The 18,288-nt window shown below is 48.3% G+C and overlaps 1 protein-coding gene across 4 annotated transcripts in view; it reads left to right on the top strand.

Annotated features, from left to right (window-relative positions):
- LOC142575598 (uncharacterized) overlaps nt 1-18,288 on the top strand; it is a 311,632-nt gene that overhangs the window by 132,157 nt on the left and 161,187 nt on the right. The gene's annotated exons all lie outside the window — the stretch shown is intronic.

Genomic DNA, 18,288 nt, shown 5'->3' with positions numbered 1-18,288 from the left:
CGAACTTATTAGCGCAGTATTTACAGTTCAAGCCGCTGTGGGGCGCTAGCAGTGCGCACGGGAGCAACGCGATGTCGTCCTCGGATTTGTTGACCGCTCACCACGGCCCTATATCGGGGGCGTCTCGCTTCCTGCCAGTTTGAAGCGACTCGCGGTACCGATGTTAGCCGAGGAGTGAATGAGAAAACTTCATTTCGAATCAGAACGATTGGCGTCCGGCAAGTTAGTGGGCTTGGGCACCCCCGCCGAGGTTACGGCCAAGAGTTCTCGCCGAGGATGCCGAAACATTTCTTCCGTCGCCGACAAACGCCGAAACCCGCCATTCTCGTCTCGCGCGGCGTTGAGCTGCGACGACTGCGATGCCGCTGGAGGCGATCGTCCCGTCAGCGTTCTGAGACGCCTGGTAGCTGCCGGGGCGTTGTTTCTGTTTCTTTTTCTTTTTTTTTGCGATACATTTGCCAAGCAGGAATTTTATTGCGTACTGCGTCTACGCTTACTTGTCGCATACGTGCGCATAGTTGGAGCAATGTGCGAGGAGTTCAATTACGTCACGCTAAACCTTGCTGTCGGTGTCAATGATTCGGGCTTTTGAACGAAACTGGCAACTTTCTTTTTTTTTTTTTTGAAATGAGCAACACGACACAAGACACAAATCTGCCTGACCGCCTGCTTACCAACCTAGCGCAATGTGGGCTCGGAAATGGAACAGACATTATTTCGTTTCTAGATTTTGGGATAGAACCAAAACGGGGTGATAGAGAAGCCTACCTCTATACCTAGCGCAAGATACCTGGTAAGAAGCGAAGAATGCTTCGTATTTCACGTTGGCTCATTTTCTAGGTTGATACTGACGAAGGGGAAGATTCTTTCTTATTCTCCTTTAAGGCGCCTAAAAAAAAACAATATAACAGTTTCGCCATAAGGGTGAAGCAATGAATGCGATAGCAACATGTCGGAATATTACACGAAGTGTAAAACTCGTAACTGTAGTGGCAGTATGAATTGATGTAAACGTACGCTGACTAAGTAAAAACAAGCTGTTTTGCGAAGCGTCCTCTGTTTGAATCCTGCTATGGGACAATTTCATATGTGTTGTAACGCAATCGAGGGGACACAGGGACAGCGTCGTTCCTGGGACAGCTGTTCTATTATATATGTTACCTTCTCTTCGTTCTTCCCGAAAAGCCGCCTCACGCAAGTGCCATTCTTCCACCTCACTATGTTAATTAATTAAAGCCAATGCCTTTCCTAGCGACTTTACCACCACTTCTCGGTATCGGGTATGCTTACCCCTTTCCTGCGCTGATCACGGAGCTAGTGCCACGGACGCGCCAATAATGTTACATCATTTTCGGGTTCGAGTTCTGTTATTGTTTCATACATTTAATATTTATGTCTGAGAAGATTTAATATAAAAGGCGTGTGCTGTCAGTGTTTCGGCCATGACATTTGTTTGTGTGCTGGGATTCTCAAAATTTTGAGGAATAATTTTGTCAAGAAAGTAAGACTTGGAATGAGCAACTTATGTGATAGCTCGATGTGGCAAAATAACCGCATATACTGCATGTCATATTACAGCATGGCATGTCATATATATATATATATATATATATATATATATATATATATATATATATATATATATATATATATATATATATATATACACGGAAGCTCACGGTGACGCTGACGCCAAATAAGATATGAGATATGAGATATATAACTGTTATCGCAATAAAGCAAGGCGAATGTTTATTGTACATGCAGCTGCTGTCCATGAAGTGGAAATAAATTCTTATATAACACTCATATCCAACGTACTTTATTTACTCTTCAAGATCCATATATTTGTTACACAAGGTGCCCCAGTGCGAACGGCCTGTTCCAGCTTGAATTTCTGGGCATAGAGTTTGGGCACAGCTGTCACGTCTGCGACCTACAAGGAAGCTCGACGCACGACTCGGCGGGACTGCGATCGACGAAGGAGAGCCGATCCTGCCCATAGCGCCAAGGTCGCCGCCGACAAACGCCGTCGCCGAGCCGAGAATCCCGAGTTTTCGGGCCAGAGGCAACGAACGCTGCCGACTGAATGCTCGGCGCCGCCGGGAATCGGTTCCGAGCCTGCGCGTCACTGAGAACTTCCAACTCCAAGCTTGCAAATCCGTGGGAGGTGCGAACATGCCGCTTCCAGCGCGAATTCCTCGGCATAGAGATCGGGCGCAGCTGCCGCGTCTGTGACGGGCTGTGGTTCGACCTGAATCTCTCCACGGTGAGCTCGGTGCTGAACACTGAACGGAAGAGCTCTGCCTTGCAAGTGCTTCACGAAGCCTTCCCCCACGCCACCGACCACGATGACGACCACGACGACGGTCGGACGCCAAAGACGAGGACCGGATCGACGATGATGACCACTGGTGCTGAAACACTGTACATGATAAACTGTCATGCACGTACTGTGGCTTGCATGCGTGTGACTTACTGGCGCTTGTGTAGCTCACCGGTCTGGCCGTGTATGACCTCGCAACATCTTGGCGAAACCTAGCATGAGCACAGTTAAGCCATGCATAGCCTCGTCAGATTTAGCAAAACCTAGCAACGCTTGGCATATGAGCCTAGCCAAGCCATACATAACATAGCAAAACTTAGCAAAACCGAGCAACACTTTTCAAAAGCAGGAACTAGCTCCGCTGTGACCCAGCCTTGCACGACTAGTGCTAACTGCCCACATTTTGTATAATTACAATGAAAAGTGCCAATGAGAAAATTTTAGAGCGACATGAAAAACTCCCGATACAGGTTTCTGTTGCTCAATACGTGCTACGCAAAGGTGTTTTTCCGAGCGTGAAAGAAGCCCGCGAATAAACTCAAAGTGCCTCGAGCGGCTAGTCGCGCGACAATTTCGCGTGCACTTGCGGGCTGCTTTCACGCTCGGAAAAACACTTTTATGTAGCACGTATTGAGCAGCAGGAAGCTCTATCGGGAGTCTTTCTTGTCGGTCTACAATTTTCTTATTGAAAGTTTTCATGTAGTTACTATATCTGAGAAGTTTACTTATAAATTAAGACTAATGATCTAATTAGGCGAAATCAAAAAAATAGTTTGAGTATTACAAGCCAAAGCAGGCAACATTACCTTTGTTCTGTCCAGATGGCATTTGCATATCTTTAAACTGGCTAAAGTTAGCTGGGACACCCTGTATAACATTCATCTGCGACATAATTTACTCTTCAGTGTCCATATATATGTTATAGCAATGAAACATGAACACTTATAGTACATGGAACTGACTGTTGTCCAAAAATTGGAAATACATGCTTATATAATGAAGGCAGAGGCGTCAAAGACCTCGTACAATCGCACCGTAACTTTCGGTTAGAGCCAGTCTCTACGACGGTGCCAGAATATATAGCTTTGTATAACCTGCATTGTTTCTCAAGGTACCTACGTAAGTTATTTTTCCAATCTTCTATAAGTCCTTTTATTTTGTAGAAACAGCTTATGAGGCGGAATGCGTAAATTATATGAAACGTTTTATCTAATTTACGCCTGAAAAGAACATGTACCGTCTGTCGCTAATACTTAATAAAATATAATGAAGGTCTGTCAGACGCTACCGGCAGCCACCGTCGAACCATGACGTTTTCATTTTTGCGTTGGGTCGTATAAAACGCTTACTTATTTCTTTTGTTGATTTGCAGACTTTGTAGCTATTCAACGGAAGAAAAATATTCGCCGACGATTACAGAAAAAAAAAAAAAAGAAGTATGCAGATCTTACGCACTGTGGGAATCGATGCAAGCGAATAACTGTCGGTGTTTACGTTCACTGACGTTATTTAGCGGTGGTACTGACGGCATACGACAGTCGATCGTGACGTGATGTGAAATGTTACCTTGCCTGCTGTACTTGTGTTCGTTGTTGTTGCTCCACTCGACGCTTTATGCGAACCTCCGTCTCCTCGGCACTACGTGCATGGTTTGGCGCCGTTTTGCGTTGTAGCCCTGTAACTGACAAAGCTGGCTTCTCTCTCTCTCTATTCCCTCTCTAATAATCTCCCCATTTCATACCTCTACTGTCGTTGCTGTTGCGGGTGAGCAAGGAGTCGAGCACGGCAGCTCCTTCACTGCTTTTATGGGGGCTCACGCCTAATTTGGGCACACGCGAGACGGCGTAAATGTCGACACGAGCTTCTCGGGCCGTGTTTTCTTTGTGCGACACTCCTGTCATGTATTAACGACGTTAAGGGCCCGGCCCGTGTCGCATAAGATGCGGTGTCGGGGCCGGGCATCGCTTGACGAGTGAGTGAGTAAAGACTTTATTGGAAAACAAGGTATTGACGGGTGTCCACGTGGTTAAACAGCCACGAGTCCCTGGGCGCGGGCGGCTTCTTCAGTTCTCTTGATGACCTTGGCCTGCAGGTCAGGGTCGGAGCTGACCAACACGACCTCCCACTGCTCAGTATTCGCGATTCGCGCGATCTTCCGCTCGGCACGACCACATATTGTGGAACAGATCCGCTTTTTTTCTTAGAATGGTTACATGTATTAAGGTATTGGTGCGGGTAGTAGTAGTGATATGCTACAGGGTTTGGATAAGTGTTTGCCTGAAATCGCCTCCAAGCTACTTCTTGTCGATTGTTAAGCGATTTGTATGCTGGCTGGTACACTGCCCTGGCTAACCTGTAGTGCTGAGTTATTTCCTGGTAACTGACCCCTCTCTGATCCTAGCGGGAGCCGTCCGGGTGCTCGGTTGGCGAGTCCTCGAGTGGCAGTGTGAGCGGCATCGTTGTCGGGTAGGGATAAGTGTGCTGGTGCCCAAATGATCTGAATTGGTCGTGGGTATTGGTTACTGTCTAGTATGTATTTTACGGGAGCCGAGACCGGACCTTTGCAAGATTGCGTCCTGCTGCTTTGAATCGCTAATAATGTAAGGACAATGTGTGGAGGCTATTGCGAGAGCGATAGCCACCTCTTCCGCTGTTGCAGAGCTTCTGGTGCGGATTGAACCACCAGTGCGTATTTGACCTGAGGAGTCCACCACTGCGAGGAACATACTCTTGCGTTCTATGTATTCTGCTGCGTCGAGATAGACTACATCTTTGAAGGTGTGGAATTTAGGATGTGGGCGTTGGAGCGTACGGCCCTCCTTTCCTTGTGAAATTCGGGGGGCATGTTTCTAGGGAGTGGATCAATTTTGAGATGGCGCCTCTGATCGTGAGGAATGTCTACTTTAGCGCTTTCCGTCGACTCGTAGTTGATGCCGAGAATCTGGAGGATGTTTCGCCCGGTGGCACTCTGACCTAGCCTTTCGTATTGAGATATAAGGTGCGCTTCCACAAGTTCCGTGATGGTGGTGTGCTCACCAAGGGCTGGCAGTTTAGCGATGGTCGTTCTTATAGGTAGTCCAAGAGCCTGTTTATAGGCCCTCCGGATAATTCCCTCTATTTTCTCTTTCTCAGCCGCTTTGAGGCAGAATTACGGGGTGATGGTGCTGGTGATGCGGCTGAGCAGGAAAGGCTTGTACCAATCGTATGAGATTGGCATGTTTCATGCCAGAGTGTCTGTTGGCAATTCTTGAGATGAGTGGCATTGTCTGTTGGACACACCCTCCTAGTTTACAAATTGTTTTGCCGTTGCGCCCGTGAGCTTGCATGAAGATGCCAAGTTCACGGATGGTCTTCACCACCGGGATCGCGCCTCCTTAGGCTTGTACAGCGATCTCTGCGGGTGGTTGAGTGTCGTATTTGCTGTTTGTATGGGCTTTGAGTAGGAAGAATTCAGTTTTTTGTGGGGAGCAGGCGAGGCCTTTGTAGGTCACGTACTTTTCAACCGTGTCTACAGCGTGTTGTAGCACGGTTTTTATACTTCGATCGCTACCTTTAGCCACCCACAGGGTGATATCCTCGGCATACAGACTGTTGTGTAGATATGGAATCTGATTAAGTTGTTCCAGTAATTGAATAATTGCTAAATTGAAGAGGAAGGGGGACAAGACTGATCCCTGCGGCGTGCCAGGACTTCCGAGAGGAAGCTTGTCTGATTGTAGTTCCTCTATTCTTAGTTCCGCTGTGCAGTGGTTGAGGAAATCTTTGATGTAGTTGTAGGACCTCTGGCCTACCCCTTGGCACTGCAGATTCACCAGTATAGCATGATGTGCTACGTTGTCAAAGGCCTTTGTAAGACCAAGGCCTAGGACAGCCCGGGTACTATTCTTTGATATGTAGTCTAGAACTTAGGACGAAAGCCAATTATGGACTTGATGAATAGGTTGTTGTCCTCCGCAAAATTGTGGAGGTGGTTTAGTATGACTTGCTCCATGAGTTTTCCTGCGCACAAAGTTAGAAAGATTGGGCGTAAGGTCTCGAGCTGTAGTCGCTTGCCATGTTTGTATATGAGTATTTTTTGTGCATGCTTCAATTGCGAGGGGATAGAACCCGTTTCCGAACAGCGGTTGAAGTACTCTGTTAGGGCAGTGCTAGATGTGTCATCTAGATTTCGGAGGGTCTTATTGGTTATGCTATTGGGGCCTGGTGCAGATTTAGTTTGGAGTTTCAGCAAGCACGCTTGTACGCCAGCTTTTAGGATGGGTGCGCCGAGGTTATGATTCTCCGGACCAGGATATGGCTTCAGGGGGATTTGTGCACTTGTGCCTATGTACCGGGTTTCGAACTCTTTCAGGAGCTCGTCGTCCGTTGCCTGGTATAGGTGAGTGATCTTGTCGAGGTCTTTCCTCTGCTCATATTTACTCTTATCCGAATCCATAAGATATCGGACGAGATTCCAATTTTTGCTAGGCCGAGTTGTCCCTGCATGCTGTCTCATACCTTCTCCCATTGGTGTTTAGTTAATTGGTTAGCGTATTCTTCGGTTTCCATGTCCATTTGCGCGAGGCGCACGCGTTGTGTCCGGTTCAGTTTATTCTTTTTTCAGCGGGTTCGCATGCTTTTTTAACAGCAGAGATGTTTAAGCTTTCGTTCCGCCGTGGAGCGTTACCAGAAAACCCAGTCCAGCTGTGCACCGCCTCGCGTCGCCTAACAACCACCTGCGAGAGCACTGAACCACGTAACCTACTCGCACCCCACGTGCGTAGGGCGGACTCGTGACGTCACAGGCGAGTAAAAGCTTGGGCCGGCCCGGCGACACACCACTCGCCTCCTCTACTTCGTGCGTCCATGTTGCTGCCATGGGAAGACTGAAGAAAGTCCGGGCGCCCGAAGAAGAGGCATACCAGGAAGAGTGCCGTACTGCCAAGCGAGAAGCGATGCGTCGCCGCTGAGCTGATGCGGAACACTGCGCCGAAGTTGCGGCTGAGAAGAGACGACGCCGCGTCGAGGATCCCGAGTTTCCGTCCAGGGAACGCGAGAGTTGGCGCCTGCACGCTCCACGTCGCCGAGAAAGCGATCCCGGCCCAGCGACTTCTCGAAAACTTTCAGTGTCAAGGCCGCCGAAACGCCGGAGGTGGGAACGACCGCTTCCAGCGCAAATTTCTGGGCATAGAGTTTGGGCACAGCTGTCGCGTCTGTGACCTACACGGAAGCTCAGCGCACGGCTCAGCGGGACTATGATCGACGAAGGAGAGCCGAACCTGCCCATCGCGCCGAGGCCGCCGCCGACAAACGCCGTCGCCGAGGCGAGAATCCCAAGTTTCGGGCCAGAGACAACGAACGCTGCCGACAGAACGCTCGACGCCGACGGGAATCACTTCCGGCCCTGCGCGTCAACAATAACTTACAACGCCAAGCCCGCAAATCCATGGGAGGTGCGAACGGCCGCTTCTAGCGAGAATTCCTCGGCACAGAGTTCGGGCGTAGCTGCCGCGTCTGTGACAGGCTCTGGTTCGACGTGAATCTCTTCAGGGTGAGCTCGGTGCGGAACTTTGAAGAGAAGAGCTCTGCCTTGCAAGTGCTTCGCGAAGCCTTCCCCCACGCCACCGACCCCGACGACGAGCACGACGACGGTCGGGCGTCGAGAACGAGGACCGGTTCGACGATATGATGACGGCTGGTACTGAAACGCTGTGCATAATAAATTGGGATGTACGTACTGTGGCTTGTATGCCTGTGACTTGCTGGGGCTTGTGTGGCTTACCGGCCTGTTCATGCATGACCTCGCAAGAACTTGGTGAAACTTAGCAAATCTTAGCGACACTTAGTATGAGCATAGTTAAGCAATGCATAACCTCGTAGAGTTAGCGAAACCTAGGAACGCTTGGTATATATGAGCCTATTGAAGCCATGCACAACCGCATAACTGCGCCAAGCTTAGCAAAACCTAGCAACACTTAGTATGAACCTACTCGAGCCATGTATAACCTCGAAAAACTTAGCAAAACCTTGCAACACTTTGCAAAAGCCGGAACTAGCTACGCTGTGGCCCAGCCTTAGTGCGAACTGCCCTCATTTTGTGGCTGCCCACAGGTGTAGGAGGCGGCTATCCGCCTCGATTAGACCAGCCTCCTTGGGGATCTCCCTTGTGGCGCGTTTCAGGCAATTTCTGAGATCCCCGGTCCAGGCCTCGAGATCGTTTATATGCTCGGTGGCGGCTGCCTCCCGAATCTGGCGAAAGCGGTCCCGTTCCATGGGCGTGACTCGTTTGCCCTTCTTGCGGAGTGGACCCGCCTGAATGGGGATTTCTATGAACTAATAATCGCTACCGAGGCTTTCCCCCGTATTAGTCGAATAGTTGGCTGTGTTTTTCATGGAAGTCAGACCGGGAGTGGTGTCAACACTGACACTATTCCCGATGCGGGTGGGTGTCTGGAGGTCTTTGATGAGAGTCAGTCCCTCTTGTAAGGGTTTCTAGCCAAAGATTACAACATTTGACCACCTCTGTGCGGTATCCCCATGAAGTATGGGGAACGTTAATGTCATGTAATAATAATATGGCCTGTTGTTAGGAGATTCTGGGAGCCTTCCTGAATAGAGTTCCGAACTTGTGGCGTCGGCACTTTGGGCCACTATAGACATTAAGGGTGAATATGCTTCCATCCTCCTTACGTTTAGAGATGAGTTCAAGAAAGACGTGGTGTATTCTAACTTCTTCAATATCATGTTGAATGGTTGTTATGTTTCAGTGAACTAGAATAGGGGTGGTAGGATCCGACCCACAGGCATTCTGAAGGGCAATGATATCCGGGGTCTCCTTGCCCCCGAACGAACTGCTGAAGGTTGCCCCTTTCCAGTTCCACTGCCAGATATTGTAGTTACGAGAGTTAGCCATGTTGAGTTGGCGGGGATTGAACGCCCGGTTCAAACATTTCTGATAGGTATGGGCGACTGTAGGGTTGACGTATAATCATTCTGTACCAAACCACGCAGGCCCTCCACGTGGCTCAGATTTGTTTTACCTTCTTTACAAAGTTATTTCTTGGTATTTTGAGAATGACAGCTAATGAACAAATGTCATGAAAAAAGAAACACCGACAGCGCATGCGCTTTATCTTCTTGTGACATGGTCACGTCTCAATCACGTCCCGACGCGGCCGGCGCTAGCGGCGTGCAAGACAATAGCAGCAGCAGCGGGAAAGTCGAAGAAAGACACAGAAAGCTTTGCTTTAAAAGCTTCGCTCTTATACTGCGTAAAGGCCGGATCACATTCAACGTTCTTACCGGCGTTTTCATGCGTTGCGTCGCTCGGCGTCGTCGCAGGAACGACGCCAAAAAGAGCGTCCAGCCACACGAGCGGCACTCAGACCAGCGCTGATTGGTCTGCGCTCATTGAGCCGCCCCTGGCGGCGGCGGCGGCGAGATCTGGCGTCTCCTGAGTGCGCCAGTATCAGCGTGCACGCCGAGCGGCACCGGGGGACGAAACGCCAGAAAACGCGGGGAAAACGCTCATTCGCGGGCGGTCTCAATGCGAAATTTGAGCGCAGCTCTGCACGTGTTTTCATTTCGCGATATATTGGCTAGCGCAAGCAATTCGTTTCGTGCGGCACATTGCAAACGTAACGAAGTGTGGCGCGATTGCCCCACTAATCAGGAGATCGCGAGCGGCAGCGCGTGGGGGTCGCGTAGACGCAATTCAGAGCCGCCGCCGCAGACAGACGTTCGCTCATGTAGCGCTTTGTTCCCATGTATGGTATCGGTGGCGTCGTTGGCGAACAGACGATGCGCTACTCTGGAGCCATCTCGGGGTCATCGTCGCCGCAGAGCCCGTCTTGCGTGGTATAACGCTTTTCTTTTCAAGCTTTCACCATACCCTCCTCCTCCGCCTTCCTGCTCGCACTCGCTTCGCTGTCGCCGTTTTTCATCCCCCGCTGCGCTCCACGTTCGTTCTTTCATCCTTCGGTGTGCTCGTTCGCTCGGTTACGAGGGACGCGGATGCCGACGCTCTTCGCAGGAACGCGCGCCTAAGAGTTGTTCTCTAAAAGAAGTTTAAAACGGCGGTTGGCCATGCTAGCCGGCTAGGAACCTTGGGCCCAGGCGGCCGCCTCTGTCGGCGCGGACCTGGAGGTCTGGGTCGGAGCTGGGCAACGCAGCCTCCCACTGCTAAGGATTAGGAATTGGGATCCATGAGGGGGTATCCTTAGGGCAAGCCCATAACATATCAAAAAGATCAGGTTTCCCCTGACAATGACAGCATTTGTGGGAGTTCGCGATACAAGTGGGAAAAGGCTATGAGGTTCGGGTAGGTATTGGTTTGTAGTGATATAGTTGCCCCCAAGCTGCTTGTTTCTTGGGGAAGAATTTAGGTGCTGGTGGACAGATGGCTCAGTCTAGGCGGTATTGTTGCGTTATTTCCTGACAGGAAACCACATACGGTCCGTCACCGGTCCTAGTGGTGGCTGACCCGGGGCTCGGTGGACAGTTTCTCGAGCTGTATGGTGGACAGCCTCGTTACCTGGAACGGAGGGGTGCGCCGATGGCCATATGAGCTGGACGGGGCGTGGGTATGAGTTTCCTGAAGAGGACGGAGTTTGCGATTGCGGAGATGCAGCCTTTTGCAAAAACTTCGGATAGTGGACTTAGAGTGACTAATGATGCCGTTACATACGGAGGAAGAGACAGCTGAAGCTATTGCTGCCTCTTCAGTGGTTTCTGGGCTTCTGGTTCAGGTTTAACCAGAGGTGAGCAGCTGGCCCTCAAAATTTATCGCACCTAGAGCGGTCGCTGTGTGATCAAAGTATTCAGCCGCGTCAACGCAGACCGCGTCCTTGTTTGCGCGGAAGCTTTTGGGCAGGGCTTTAGACCATTCTGAGCGGCGTTATTTTCGATGCTCGGGATGCATATTCCGAGTGATACGGGTAATTTTGAGACAGTGCCCATGAATTGGCGGTATGCTAACTTTGGATGCTTGTGTCGTTCAGCATTCTGTCGTGATTGATGCTTACCAGCGCGGCTTTGAGAAAACAGAAAGCTTTTTTGAACACTGTTAAACAATAATTTTCTTTCTGGATAAGGAATTACTGATGAATTGAGTTATATTGTCATCTTCATGGTGATAGCAATCCGACTGGTAGAAGACGAGGGATTTGAGTGAGAGGATCGACGCACCGGCTCCGCGGTTTAATTATCATCATTTTTCAGGCGACACGGTCAGATCCAAGTGATCTGATAAAACAGAATAGTTTGATATGACAGTCCTTGGTGGAGGTTCGTGTTATGTATACCTGTACCCTTGATACCCCTATGGTAATCGGGTAGACTTTTATTTTGAGTGGTCATATTGTTGTTGGATAGTGGAGCTGTCATGCGGATTGCTGACTTTGGGTTCACACGAGAATCTCAACACTTCTGTACTTCAAATGAACGGTGGCGAAATTGAATAAAGTTGAATTTTCATAGCTCTCATGTAGCGGTTGAAAGGCCCTAAGCAGGGAGAAGAATGGAATTAACCATTAAACTGGGATGGGAGGGAGGTGGGTTTCAGTCCATGCTTGTGGAATTACCTATGTTATAGTGCAGAATAATACTTAATAGACAGAATGTCTGCATTGTTCTTGTTCCTGGGATTCAGCCCTTGTATACTTCAGATATCTTTATTCCGTCACCAAGTTAAGTTGACTAGCGAAAGAATCTGTGTAATCTCGTTACACCTGGTAAAATTCAGAGCACCGCGAAGTCATCTGACTTTATGTAATTAATTACTTTTATCCTCCATTGAAACGTAGCTGTCGTGTAGAAATGGATCGTTTTAACTGGCTGATGTCAAACGCATATACTACCTTACGGATAATTTGGATTAAAGGACACATTGCTATTTTGCGGCGGCGGTCTCGATGTTTAGAAACAGAAAGGTTGTGTGGACCTCGTTTTTTCTTTAACTTTTTTTTTACCTGTAGCTGTCCTTGTAGTTGCTGTTTTCTACTTTTCAAATGTCGTCATCGGCATCTTCACGAATGCTTTTTTCCCCCGCTCAGCTTCCTTCTGGTCCGTATCACATTTCGACGGTCTTATGGGTCCGACAAGTAAGAATGGTAGCACATGAAATAACATTGAGCCTGGTTAGGGAAACAGGACAACCAATTTGTACACGGAATTTACGTGTAACCTCTGCCAAATTCGATAAAAAGAAACTTCCACGTCCCACTAAGCCGCTGCTACAGCCACCGGTTCTCGTTTTGCTCATTAGAAGGGTTATAGTTGTACAAATAACTCGCTGTGACATATACAGCTTACCGCTGCTTATGTTCTTTAAATGCGCAACGTCACTTCTTACGTGCACCGGAAACTTCTCAAAGGCCACGCCTACCACCGTACCACGGTAGCTACAGGCGCCTCTGCTTATTCGTGAGGTCCATTTTACGAGCGATTGTGTCGTGCGCGCACTGCAGGACAAGGGAACATTTATCACTCTCGGCTTCGATTCGCGGCAGATAACGTTCATCTGCTAACTTTTATTTTTTGGAACCGCATCCGCCACACCAGAGCGCAACTTGTTATGAGCGATGTTGGATCCCATTTCTAGCAAACTGGCCTACTCGCTTGTATTTTTATTATTACTTTTCATTTTTATTGTCGACTCGACTTCTTCGAATCGTACTAGATGTATTGCCATCTCCTTTAAATACAAGCAACGTAAGTTCGATTTTCCCGGAACGAAGCCACCACTTTATACAGGGAAGTCTGTATTCATCCCCTGAGCCGACCCGCCGTATCAATTTAAAGCTGCTCGTCTGTTTATTTCCCGATGTCGGAGCGACGACCTTGCGATGCGGCCCGCGCGGGATACTCCTGTGCGGAGCTCACGCAGTTCTTCATGATGGGATTTTAGAGCGGCGTTCCGTAGTTCTCGTTGGACTAAAATCACCGATGTGCGCGTACTGTGGAGAGTGTACGCGGTTTCGTACAACGACCCGTAGAGCGACGCTGCGCTCTATAGAGCAGACGAAGCTGCACCGCCACAATGGCGCTAAGCGACCTGTCTTCCCTTCCCACCCTGCCCTCGCAAGTCAGACAGGTCCGTACCGTTGCTCGCGCACGGCTGAAGCAGTTCCGTTTAATCGAAAGCGATATAATCGCCGCACGCGCCGTGTCGCTTTCTATTTAAGAAACGGGCCGGGCGAGGCCGCTAGTGGACGCGTCGAGGAAGAGGAAGAGAGGGGGAAGCGACGGGCGAGCAGACGACGATTCGCGAGGCTTAGCTAAAGGGGTGGTAAGGAGCGAGGGTGTGCCTCGTCTCACGAAGCAGACGATGGCCGTCTGTCTGTTCGTCTGCAGGAAGGGTCACGCATTCAGGGTCGCCATTTGGTGACCCGTCCGTCATGCTCTCGAGTTGGCCGGGGCAGCCGCGATAGGCGCGGGTGTCGGGAGGTCAGCGTCGCCAAGCTTTGATTGTTTGTTGCTCGCTGCGCTGACGAAACTGCGCTTGGCGACCTTAATTCGTAACAGACTCTGCTTTTCTCTTTGTTGCGACCTTTCGTCGGTCACTGTTTGCGTCTAAGCGGTGGGCGTCGCCGTCGAAACGAGGGCACCTGTATAGCTGGCCGAGTAATGTACGCGAGTGCCGCCATCTTTGCACAAACGGATGGTGCTGATAGAAGGGCTATAGAGGAAACTGAAGCAGTGTAACTAGAAGACGCCCGTCGAGGAGTAATACCGCATCATCGCATGTAGAGCTGCAGTACCAAAGTTGTCTTTCACCGATCTCCCGCTCTACTATAAGCACTGGGCGCGAGTCTCTGAACTGATGACAACTAGCTGAGAGGTTCAACGTTGAACGTGCTCCTTAATTTCCGCATGTTCCTATCTTCTACGAAGATTTATGTCAACTGAAAAATTAAAGTAGAAGCTTTTGTCATAGCATTTATCTAGCTTTTGTAGCGCGCGGATCGAGGATGGCGCAGAGATGGGACTTCGCGACAAGACACAATCAGCTACTCATGCTATGCTCTTGGGTGTCTCCTAGGTGTGGCCTTGTTCCAATCCAATTAGAATCGGGTTATTTTCCTGCGCCAGAAACGTGATAAACAAATATACTAAACGAGACAGCGCTTTGGCTTGCCTTGTCTGTTTCCTTGGCCGGTTTCTGCGGAGGAAAATAACAGAACCTACTAGCCGAACAGCACATTCATACAATTAAAATTATATTTCCAGTCTGTCGCACTCCAGGAGTTCCAAATAGACACAAAAGTATGTTTTGCTTGCGTTGACAAAGTTATCATGTTAGCGGCCCAAACCTATGAGGTTTGGGACGCTTTATACTATACATTTCATCCGTATCCCATAGTCTAGTGAATGAAGCTTCATATTTATTCTTCAATGCTCAAGTGGGCGAGAGAGAGAAAGGGAGAGCGTTTAGAAGGAAATATGGAAAACCTTTCCTGGTTGTTTTTACAGCGACCTACACCAGATGTATGCGACAAATTATGATATTACACGCACAAAACACACTGCACTCCTAGGATCTGCACTGTCATGCACTGTCAGGCACTTAATAAGCTAATCGAAGTATATCGTCGCGTTGTTATTACGACAAATAAACAGACAGTGCCATGACTGTGAGCTTTGAATTGAACTCTTCATTGGGCGAACTTCTGCTTGGACAAACAAGTGAGACTCAAAGCACGACAGCGGTGAGCACAGTCGTTGGCAGTCGAAGTCCGATCGATGGGCCAAGTGTTTCAGCTATTTATGCCTGACTCATTGCACATTCCAATGTAATAACTGGTGTTCGCACACGATCCAGGATGCGCTCGTCCGTGTCTCTTCTTGTGTCGTCTGTTTGGCGCTATAGTACTTCAGTAATATGCACCAACTAGCCCAACAAAAAGTTCTGCTGGAATATCGAGGATGTACTCCGCCATGAGCTTCGCGCACGTGATCTTATGAGACAAGATTCTTTCGTTATACAGTCGGCGACGATATTCGAGAAAGTTCCGATACACGAAGGCGCGTCTTGCGCCAGGCAATAACACTGTAACAGTGGTTAGCCGGTGAAAAACAATCATCGGAAAAACACAGAAAGATAAACAACGCACGCCTGCCGACATATATATATATATATATATATATATATATATATATATATATATATATATATATATATATATATATATATATATATATATATATATGTGACGCGAACATATCTGGTGAGGAGACGACGACGAATGCCAAACCCCGGACAAAAACGTAAAATAGTAAATGTTCCCCCAACAGTGAGAACACTTTTTGGTAGCTCCTAAACCTCCCGGATTGCAGCCTCCATTGTTGTAGCTTCGACCGCATTGCCCATTTTCTACACATCGACAATATAGCTGGAGAAATTATCATGTCGCGTCAAACAGGTGTGTCCCGAATTGCATAAAGAAGGAGAGAATATGCGAAGATGTGATCTCTCTGACAATGCGTTTACCACTGAGATATACATATTACAATAACTCGATGTATTAAGTAGTAAATTGACTATGAAAATTAGACTACCCAAAAGATCCAGATAATGGATCCTAATGCGAGGGTTGATCACATTCACCGGATGATATTGTAACTGCATGGTTTAAGACACGTAAAAAGCTGGTGCTGCTTGTTTTCTAAAGCGTTGTGACTTCCGGTAGGTTTCACCCAGAAAGCCGGAAGTGAACTTCCGAAGAGCGAACCCGTGATACCTTTAGTAAACGCCTGTCAGTTGCGTGACCTGTTGATACGCTTCACCATCATCAGGCGAGCGCACAGTGAGCGTTCTATTAGTAAGCCGCGATCTCGCCTACTTCATACATCCAGAGTTCATTACGCTGCGTAAATTACAACACCTGGTTATTGCATGGCTAAAGCTGGTTACGAACTCCACGTATGATGTACTTCAATCATGGTCCAATCCTGGTACTTCTTTTTGTGAAAAAGGTTACTTTTATATTTACTGTTTGACTTACCATCTCAAGTCATTCTAAGACATGTGCCTCGGTTGTATAAGCAATGCCGAGGATGTTGCCTAATGGTAGCATCCACCCCCCTATCCCCCTACCGCCCGTTGCTCCCCCCCCCCCCCCCCGTTTCTTAAGGAATTTCGGAATTTCGGATTCATCTTCTTTGTTTGCTGAAAAGTCTGGTGTAGCAAAAATCATTAAGAGCGATTTAGCAGTCTTAACAGTCTTAACAGAACTTCAGCTTCCGAACATTCGTTTGAGAATTCGACAACTAGTCATTGCACAGCAGCTTTGGCACTCCTTCATTTACGGAAAACTGCAGGTTACCAAAAACGCAGGCGTGGAACACCACCGTTGGTGGTTCCATCTCCTGATCTATAAATTAGTAGCCAACAACCTAACTTCTGAAATAGTTTTTATAGCTGATGAACAAAATATTTACACGACAAGGGAGAGGGACGTAAAACAAAAGGCAGGGAGATTAACTAGACTGAGTGGCCGATTGGTTACTCTGCACAGCGGGATGGGGTGAGGGCAGAAAAGCTGCGAAAAGAAGCTTAAAAAAGATTAACGTCCCTGCTCGCACACTATAGTTTTTTTTTTCGATCAGTCCCGTTGCTTTTCAAAACGCACACTAGCGCTTTTAAAAGAGGTCGGGCCGACGTTGGCTGTGACCAGGATCCAAGAATTCCGGCTTCCGTTAGGCGTCGGTTCTCAATGTTCTCGAGCGCGGTGCTGAGGACTCTCCTTTATGCACCGAAACGACGGCAATCGTACATAATGTACGCTATCGTTTCTTTGCACCCGCAAACTCCACGTTCCGGACTCGTGGCCATTCCGTTGAGGTAGCAGTAGGCATTAGTAAAAGCTATTCTCCAAGCCACAGACGACCGATGACATTTACATCCCGCCGCGGTAAGCTGTGCGGAAGGCGCAGCTTAAGATAGGGACCCACATAACAAAGGCGTCGTTTGTAATGTCTGCCGAAATACATTGGACCTACACAAGCTTGCGAATGCATGAAGCTTTCGCGCTGCGTCTGTTCTTGACATCGGAATCGCAACACAATCGTCACTGTCATGTGCAGATCGAGCGTCTGCTTCCTCGTTTCCAACGATACCGCTTTGAGTTGGCGACCGCTGAGAGACGATGGAAAGGCGCACCGCGACTGGCTGTACACTAAATGAAGATTTCATTACTTCTTTTATTAGCAGCACTCACTACACTGTCGTACTACGACCCCGGCTTTCTTGCAGCGGATTGTGCGGCGCCTTCGAATATAACTAACGCGATTTAGGTGAATTGCGTAAACTGTGACTAGACACGTTGGTTGGCGTCCGTTATAGCTCTTCGCTGAAGGAGATAAGTTAGTAACGTGTCTCCTCATTCACAGGCTCTCTTAGCTGCTTGTCAACGTGGGAAATAACTTTCGTAAACAGGCACAGTCGGCACACTGACTGCCGTTTTGAGGCCCATTTCAGCGGTTGTCTGCACGATGCGGTCCGGTTCTTTGTGTTCCTATGGAACAAATGTCGTGCTCTTTTCTGCATTCTGCCGAGTCAGCTATTTTCTTTTTCTTTTAATTTTCAGTGTCTGCAAACTTCGTTCGTATATTGCCTGATTCATTTGTCCAGGATATCCCGGTTTGTTTTGCCGGGAAGTCTGGGTACGAAAACGTTCTTCAGTGTATTGTTTTCATTTCTTGTTTCGCGGTCTCTTATTATCCGTTTATCATTACAACTATCCTGGTTGGATGCATTCAATAGGTTATTTCGAAACGCATAATTCTTCGCATTCAACGTTTCACGAACAGCGCTTATTTGATCACTTTGTCCTTGCACGTATGAGGTATATCTACTTTTTTTTCTGAGTTCGTTCTTTAGAAAGGTACCTTGTCCTGTTTGGCACACATCACAAACATCACAAGAAACATCGAGAACCGTGCTCGATGTTAATGTGTGTGTTTATTTTGTATCCATTCCGTTA

This window comes from Dermacentor variabilis, chromosome 3 (genome assembly GCF_050947875.1).
Source record: "Dermacentor variabilis isolate Ectoservices chromosome 3, ASM5094787v1, whole genome shotgun sequence".
Classification (NCBI taxonomy): domain Eukaryota; kingdom Metazoa; phylum Arthropoda; class Arachnida; order Ixodida; family Ixodidae; genus Dermacentor; species Dermacentor variabilis.
The sequence above is the reverse complement of the archived record's forward strand: the minus strand, read 5'-3'. Positions and strand labels throughout refer to the sequence as shown.